Here is an 8,448-nt window from a genome sequence, read left to right as displayed (position 1 = left end):
AGGTTTAATTTTTTAAATGGAACCCTATTTTTTATTATGTATTTTTATAGCTTATCTCGAGAGCTTTCCAAAACACTATAATAAAGTATTTCTTCATTGAGTACTTTTCGAGTTATGAGGCTTGAAATAATTTCTTAATTTTATATAAACCATAAAATATCTAGTAAAATATTCATTTTTCGATTATCTTACCTTAATACTTTTATATGCAAAATAATGAGAGGAATCAATTGGTGTAAAAAAAAACAGTTGTTTTTAAGAAAAAATATGTAATTGTTAATTGCAAATTTTCAAACTTTTTTTAAATTTTGTTTCTATAATATTAAATATTCAAATCTTAAAATATTATTAGAATTTCCGCGAGAGATGGAGGAGGAGCGCGAGAGAGTGGAGATTAATGAAGAAGAGACAGAGGAGACCGGGGAAGCAGAAGAAGTGCAGGAAGAGGAAGAAGTGATAGTGGTAGAAGAAGAAGAAGAAGAAGAAGAGACAGAGAGAGAGGAAGAAGAGGGGTATGAAGAAGAAGAGGAAAATGTATACGCTCCCTCCAGAGAAGGTAACTTTATTAATTTATTTCTCGGTATATTTTTATGCTCGAATTTAATCTAACAAATTCTTAATTTTTCTTTAGAAACTCGTCGCAGGGGGATTAGCTATTCCCCGGAATATTAGTAACGGAATAAAAAACAACGAATATTGCTAAAAAGGTGAGTTATTTCGTTGTATTAACATTCATAGTACGGATTATATTCGAGTATAAAAATATTAAAATAGTAAAAATAATAAAAATAGTATTTTATAATTTATACGGTTTTTTATTTTTAACAGTGCAATACGGAGGTGGTGTTGACGGCGAACAAAATTCAGCGCTCTCCCGCAGCAATGAGGAAGAAGAAGAAGAAGCGGTGGAGGAGGAGACTGAGGGCGAGGTAGCCGAGTTACCCCGCTCGGAAAATATTTCATCCGAGACTGAGGAGGGTGAAGAGGACGCGGAGGAGGAGGAGCATGAGTACCAGCAGCAACAACAACATCAACAACAGCAACAACAGCAGCAACAACAGCAGCAACAACTTCACCATCAGGTCGGAAATAATAATTTTAATTTTGTATATTTAATATCGGAAAATGCGCGCCAATTTAGAAGATTCCGGATAATCGGCAGAGAAGCGAGTTTTACGATACGACCGTTGACTGAAGGCGTCGATATATATCACTCGTTAGAAAACGCGTTTCGCGAAATTCACGCGTATGCGTTAAATTCATGCGAATCGGGCGATTACGTAGGATTATCGTTTGATTCGCCGAATTTATCGCGTGGTCCTGCGGGGATATCTTTTCGTCCGGCTCGCGATTTGAGTTATGAGGATATTTGGAGACTCGTGAGTTCGTTAGCACAGAGCGCCGGTGGTCTCGATATCGCCGACCAATTTAACATTCGGGTTTATAATGTCTCGATGACTTCAGGTCGCGGTCGCGTCGCGTTAACACGTGGGGATGTCGCGAAACGTTCGATAGTCGAAATTAATAATTCGGATAACCTGTGCTTCCCTCGAGCCCTCGTAGTAGCTCAAACTTATAGCGAGCGCGGTAATATCCGTACAGGCGAGCTGCATGAGAAATGGAACGCGATAAGATATCCGCATTCTTCGTTACAACGCAAATGTGCATTGCAATTAACAAAAAATGCCGGTGTCGTAATACCGGAAGAGGGTTGTGGAATTCGCGAAATCGAACATTTCCAACGTTATTTCGTCGCAGACAATATCGCGATTGTTGTGTATAATTTTAATACTTTCGGTCGTGGCGAAAAACCGTTGTATGACGGAACTGAAATACTCACTTCTCTCGGACGCGAGTCCTCACGGCGATTAAATATCGCATATTGCGAGGATTCGCAACATTATAATCCTATTTTAAATTTAAAAGCCGCCGGTGGTACTCGCGATTATTGTGTAGCGTGTAATGTAGGCTTTCGAAATGATAGGCCTAATAGTCACCGGTGTTTAAATAAATGCCCGCGATGTTTATCCGTACCGCCGTGCGATTCCACTTACACCGAAATAAAATGCGACGCGTGCAATCGGTTATTTTACGGTGTAGGGTGTTTTGAGCGTCATCGTAGCGACAAATCGTACGACGGTAGAACATGCGTTAATGTTTGTAGCATCGTGCGATTTTGCGACAGTTGCGGTCGTATCGTTAAATCGAATTTAAAACACGAATGCGGCGTTTCTTATTGCAAATTATGCCGTTCACAACAACCGCGCAATCATATGTGTTATATGCAACCTCTTCGACAACGTGTCGATATTTCCTCTGCCGGGCCATCTTCATCAGCGATGGTACCGGATGAGGTAGATATATCTAGCACGAGAGAAGAAGAGTAGTTAGCACTAGGAGAGTTCTAACGCAGGGATCTCAGGGGGGTGAGGGGCGAGGGGATCTCAGCGGCGCGGGGGAATGACGTCACGCAGGATGGAAGGGGGATGACGTCACGCGGGTTCTAACTCAGGTCCTATCAGGGATGACGTCACGCGGGTTCTAACTCAGGTCCTATCAGGGATGACGTCACGCGGGATTTCGGTGGCGCGGGGGATGACGACACGCGGGATTTCGGCGGCGCGGGGGCTGCGGGGCGGGGGACGCTTGGGGACGTGTTGGATGTTTTATGACAAGTATAAACAATAAAAAAATATAAACAGCGATATTCCTTTGAAGGATTGGATCTTGGAACCTTCTTTTTCTTTTTTCTTTCTTCTTTATTTATTTATTTTTTATTTCTGATGTTCGGCTGCTTTGTACCCTTGCCGCGCGTGTAAGAGAGAACGATAAGAGTGCGAAAAGAACGCGTACGAGAGAGAACGATAGCGAGACTTATAATTAGTGCGAGAGAGAGCGCAAGATAAAGGCGTATAAATAATTGCAATTTTTTGTTACAATTAAAAATATATATAATTTATTTAAATGTGTGAGTTTAATAAAAGTATACAATATAAAAGAAAAATAATAATATATAAAATAGACCGCCGGGCTATGTTGGGGAAGCCGTTTCTGAAAACAGAAGAAAACATATGCATTTCATTAGTTTAAATTATTTAATAATTTATTTTAAAATACTTTTGATTATAAATTGTAAGTTACTTACAATGTTATCCATGATCCATTTATTTAATTTGTGCAAATAGGGCACATGTTGCAGGCCAATATTTGATTCAAAGATTTGTTACATTCTTTGCAAGACATATTAGATAAATGTTCATAATATGTGCATCTATGTTCCCGAACAAAACCAGCTTCTAAGAATAGGAATGATAATCTATAGAAGCACTCGGTACAATATTTTGATCCATTTTCCATGTAGTAATAGGAAATGCAACATATCTTCGTGTGATCCAATGCCATTATTTCAATCAAGTTTAAATTTCGATGTTTAGTGTGTATTAGTTCATCACTACTATCACTCTCATAATCACTGTCTGCTATAGGTTCTATTTCTATTTCCTCGTCTGATGATTCATGGAGATTATCATCTTCCATCTCTCTCCTCTCTCTCTCTCCTCTCTCTCTATCTCCATCCTCTCCGCCACAACTGGATCCATCCAATAATCGTAATCATCATCCGTATCGTCGTCGATGATAATTACGTTTTCTTCAGCCATTGCACAAGACAACCGAAACACAGAAGAGCAACGAAAGAAATGATGCTCTAGTGCAGCAGACTACCGAAACACAGAAGAGCAACGAAAGAAATGATACTCTAGTGCAGCAGAGAGTCCTCTTCATTTGAGATATTTCGGGGTCCGACCTTTTCGAGCAATCTGTGAATCATAGCGAGATAACAACACATTTTTGAGATATTTCAGGGTCCGACCTTTTCGAGCAATCTGTGAATCATAGCGAGATAACACATTTTCAACCCTAGGTTCAGTTACAAAAAAATTTTTTCTTTTGTGCTCCCAACAATCTCTGAATATCCCTCTCTCTTTATCCCTTTTATCTCTCTCTCTGTCATCTCTGTATTATCGCAAGTATACAATATTACCAGTTAATAAACAATATAAATAGAAGTATTCTTTGAAGGATTGGGTGGATGGAAATGCGTGCGAAGAAATTACGTCATGATTTAGAGACTTAAAACTCTTTATTTATGTTTTATATATTTTTCTTACGTACTATGGACTAAAAACTAAAGCTGCCAGTTCGCAATCGACGAGTTGATGCTTGTTGAAAGAGTCACTCGCGCGTATTACATTTGATATTTCTTTCGGATTTATTACAGTGGACGCGATATTGGAGAATTGCGTAAATTTGACATCAACTGTTTGGATAATTTTATCCAATCGATCAAAAGTTACATCTATGCAGTGATCGAGATCGAACATGCGATGTAACGTCGATTCGACCATCATCAAGTATACGTTTGAAGATTCGAGACTTATGAGTTTGACGTCGTTAATCGTACGAACTCTCACTGTTAGCGGTCCAACGCTTATGAAATTGTAGTCATCTTTAGAGTCGTTCCGAAGGAAATTTTGAATATTGCGACGTTGCTCGTAGAGTCCCTTCCACGTTTCGAGAGATAATATCAGTTCCTTTCCTCGATGATCTCCTATGACAATCTCCACGTAACTCGGTGGACTCACGTTGATACCAATTTCGAGGAATTTGAATTCCGTAGCTGTCAATGCATATCGTCTACCTAGTATACGAACCGCACGACGCTCCAACGAAATGCTACAGAAAAATTAAAATTAAATAATAGTAATAATACAATTTGTAAAAATCGAAAAATAGAAAAATATAAAAAAGTTAAACGAAACTTACTCGTCACATTTGTTCTCAAACGATGAAGTTTTATTACGACTCGGCACGTAATTATTCACGCGTCTTCCGATGCCGCTGCTGCTGTTTCTTTCGACGTAGTACATTTCTCTGGGAGTTATGAAAAGTGAACCACGAGAGCGGTGTTAACGCGACACTGATCGTATAAGAAATAATCGAGTATACATGACGCTCATCTTCCAAAAGTATAATGTGGTGGGGGGATCAATGCTTCTAACGCTCTGAAATTTAGGAGAAGGGGAGACGGCGCTCAGATAAAAATTCTTAGAAACGCAAGGAAAAAATTAGGGAGGGGAAAGAATTAGGGAGGGGAAATAAGAGATAAAACATATTAATGTTTACATTTTTTTATTTTTCTTGCAATTCTTTCTGGCGTTGCGACCACCAGTTAAATATTTTGAATACATTTTGTAATGCACAATTCTTAACATGTTTTCCACATCGCATACTATTGGTAATATCTAATTTATTTAGAGCATCGATATCTTCATAGTCAGCATCCAAAGTTTCAATAATATAGCCGTTTCCCACATCGCCTAGTATATCGGTCAGCCATTTTCGCTTTTCAAGTCCTTTAACGTACACGACAGATGATTCTTTTTCATGTATCGTACCAACAACTGCTGTTGTAATTACACGCTGAGCCAAGCCATATGGAACGTTTCCGTCTTCCCATTGTAATCCGTGGTGATTTCTAATCACCCATAAAACTTGACGTTGCTCAGATTTTGTTAGCACGCTCCACGGTACAGGACTTGCGAAAAAATAATGCGAGAGAACATATCCCTTCCTCAGGGCTGCCGCTTCTTTCACGAAGAATAGTTTGTCGATGATAAATCCTTGCAGATCCACAAACGTTGGTATAGACATGACGAGATCTCTCTCTCTCTCTCCCCGATGCATCAGTCGAGAGGAATGGCAAACTCTAAAATCATCTCGCAGCACTATGATTTATATCCTCCTCCCCTCTCTCTTGTGTCGATGTTATCGCTTAGGTGATTTTGCGTACAACGTTGGTCAACGGATTGTACTGGATCACACGATCGTGTATGATGAGACAGTACGCAGTGGTATTCGTCGGCATGTTCTCCTTACATTCGAATTCCAATCTCACATCCACGGTTGCGCTCTTGACTGATTCGTTTTGTCGAGAACAATCGATAATCACGAACGGACCCTGACGTTGAAACTCATAGTCGGAGAGACTCGGCTCGAGATACTCATATCCGTAATAGTTCTTGCAGAAGCGCGCGTACGTGTCGTACAGAATGGCACATCTGCCTTTATTGAAATCCAGATTCATATCGTCGTACGGATAACATTCCGAATTCAGATAGAGTTTCACATTGATTAATTTGCAGTGGTCGAATTGAGTCGCATTCTTAGTCAAGGAATTCTTCCGGTCTATTTGCATAGCGAAGATAACATATCGTGGTTTCTCCAGTTGAGTCGCGGTCTTAATGGCCCACGAATGCTTGGTTGTAAGCTGCAATAGCGGATACTCGTACAGATCCCACGAGCGAAAACCCATGCTGAGATATCGTCCGCTTTCCAGAGCACGCAGCATCGACAGTTTTTCGATCTCGCTCAACAGCACGTGAGGCATTCGCCATTGTATCTTGAATATGTCTATTACAGGCTCCAGCGTTTTAGAATTCATAAACAGACAATTATTATCGTTGCGCGATCGTATTAAGATCAATTCGTGACGAGCGTTAATCACCACTCGTTTATAATCCTCGCAAAATCCCAATAACATGTGGAGCGGTATGCAAAAATTGAAATGTCCATTCTCATAGGTCAACCGATCCCAGCCGGCGTTTTTCATAATCACGTTTCTAGCGGATGATGCCGTTACAAAGTTTTTGAGCGTAGTAGTTATTCCTACGTTTCTATTGCGATCAATCTCAACACCATCGAGTTTGTATCGAATCTCATCGAACATGAATGCGACGCAATTATTTGCCAGTACCGCATCACTTTCTCCTTCAACTGTTGCTCTGTTTTTCGTTAATTGTCCCTCGATGTATAGGAAACTCTCGTACGGCAGGGTATACAGATCCTGTTGTTGTATGGGTATTCTTATCTCGTCACTGTGTCCGAACGTTGTATTGGCGAACGGGTTGTACGTGTGAGTCTCGATCTTGATGATACGATTGTCAAAGATCGGTTCATCACCGATGTTGAGAATGTCGGTCATCGTTCAGCTGTTTCGCACCGCATATCCCAAAGATTGTAAAAACGCAACGTTCGATGCGCTGAGTTTCTTTTTTTTGGATGATTTGATATTAGCGAACGTCGATGTTGTTGTAGTTGTTGTTGTTGGTGGTGTTGCTGGTCTCGTAAAGATTGCGTTATCTCTCACGTCTTTCGATCCGTTCAATACGAGCATCTCATACGTCGCATACGTACGTGCAATCTTACGGTGATCTCTTCTCCTCGAAAATCGAGCAATCGTCCGTTCTGGTCGACAACGCGTAACGTTAAATCCGTAATGTTCCGCGCGATGATCGGCAGGTAAATGATCTGTGCAGGCGTTTCCGATATCTTATATCCCGGTGATACCCTCGAAAATTCATGTATCGTATGAACGAGTATGCCGTTGTTGTACGTACCCGCGGTTACGTTACACTCTATACGGATAATATTCACGTGGAGAATGTTAATCGGCATGTTTGATTCGTACCATTTTCGCGGCTCGAGAATACGATTCGAGAATCCTAGCAGCGATCCAATGTTGTCAGATTTGGTAAAGTTTATTCTGTAGGCACATTTGATCTCGCTCCTCATTGTATTGTAATCAGCGCGGAGCACTATCGGATATTCGCCATCTTCATAGTCACCGCCGTCAATGTGTTTCTCATCGCGATGTTTCCGTGAAATTGCATGTTTCAAAAATTCATGTATATTTTGCAACTCATACGATCCCTCGGGAATCGTAATTTCCTCGTCGTCTTCGCCAAAGTAAAATTTATTATTCGAGGAATTCACATTCGGTATCGTGTGATAAGTCTCAAAATCCGTTAGACCGAGATCGTATTCGCCGTCGCTCAAATCTACGATGGGAAAGAAGTTTGTTTAACGAATACTGAGTTAAATAGCGCAATATATGTCTTTAAATTCACATGCATCGACCGTTCGAAGAAACTGCAAGCACAATTGTTCGCAGATACTCTGATCGTAAGCTTGAACAGGTGTGTAATTGTACTGTATCTTCGTTACGTTTCGTCCGAGATATCGCACCAATTCATTCGGTGGTCGAAGATTGCTGAAATTGTCGAAATATATAGCGCGATTCCCCCTCTTTGCATACGCTGCCCAATGAGTACCTGGTCCTTCGACGCTATACAAATTTACGATGCCGCTCTCGTTTTGATATATACCACCGATCGGTAACGAGTTGCGCATGAAAACACCTCTAAAATATGGAATGTGCATACGTTTTGCCAGTTGTAGCAATTGTATGTTGGTAGTTGCGCCCTGCGGCATTTTTAGCGTCTCTTTGACGTTTTTTTTTCTTTCTCGTTGAGGCTCCTCGTCCGTATTTGTAAGGAGCGAGATATAATCCGTGACCTTCCATGGCGCGATTGTGACGTAGCATCTCTT

The 8,448-nt window shown here is 40.7% G+C and overlaps 1 long non-coding RNA gene across 1 annotated transcript; it reads left to right on the top strand.

The window, feature by feature from the left end:
* The first annotated feature begins 374 nt into the window (after positions 1–374).
* LOC145973536 (uncharacterized) lies at positions 375–1,067 on the top strand. Its single transcript, XR_014439501.1, has 3 exons — positions 375–556; positions 632–707; positions 829–1,067. It is a non-coding gene; the product is annotated as an uncharacterized LOC145973536 (long non-coding RNA).
* The last annotated feature ends 7,381 nt before the right edge of the window (positions 1,068–8,448 follow it).

The sequence above is a fragment of the Camponotus vicinus genome, unplaced genomic scaffold (assembly GCF_025532165.1).
Source record: "Camponotus vicinus isolate PSW18456_S1 unplaced genomic scaffold, iyCamVici1.0 SCAF_6, whole genome shotgun sequence".
NCBI classification, from domain to species: domain Eukaryota; kingdom Metazoa; phylum Arthropoda; class Insecta; order Hymenoptera; family Formicidae; genus Camponotus; species Camponotus vicinus.
Note: the sequence above shows the minus strand (reverse complement) of the source record. Positions and strands in the feature narration are given on the sequence as shown.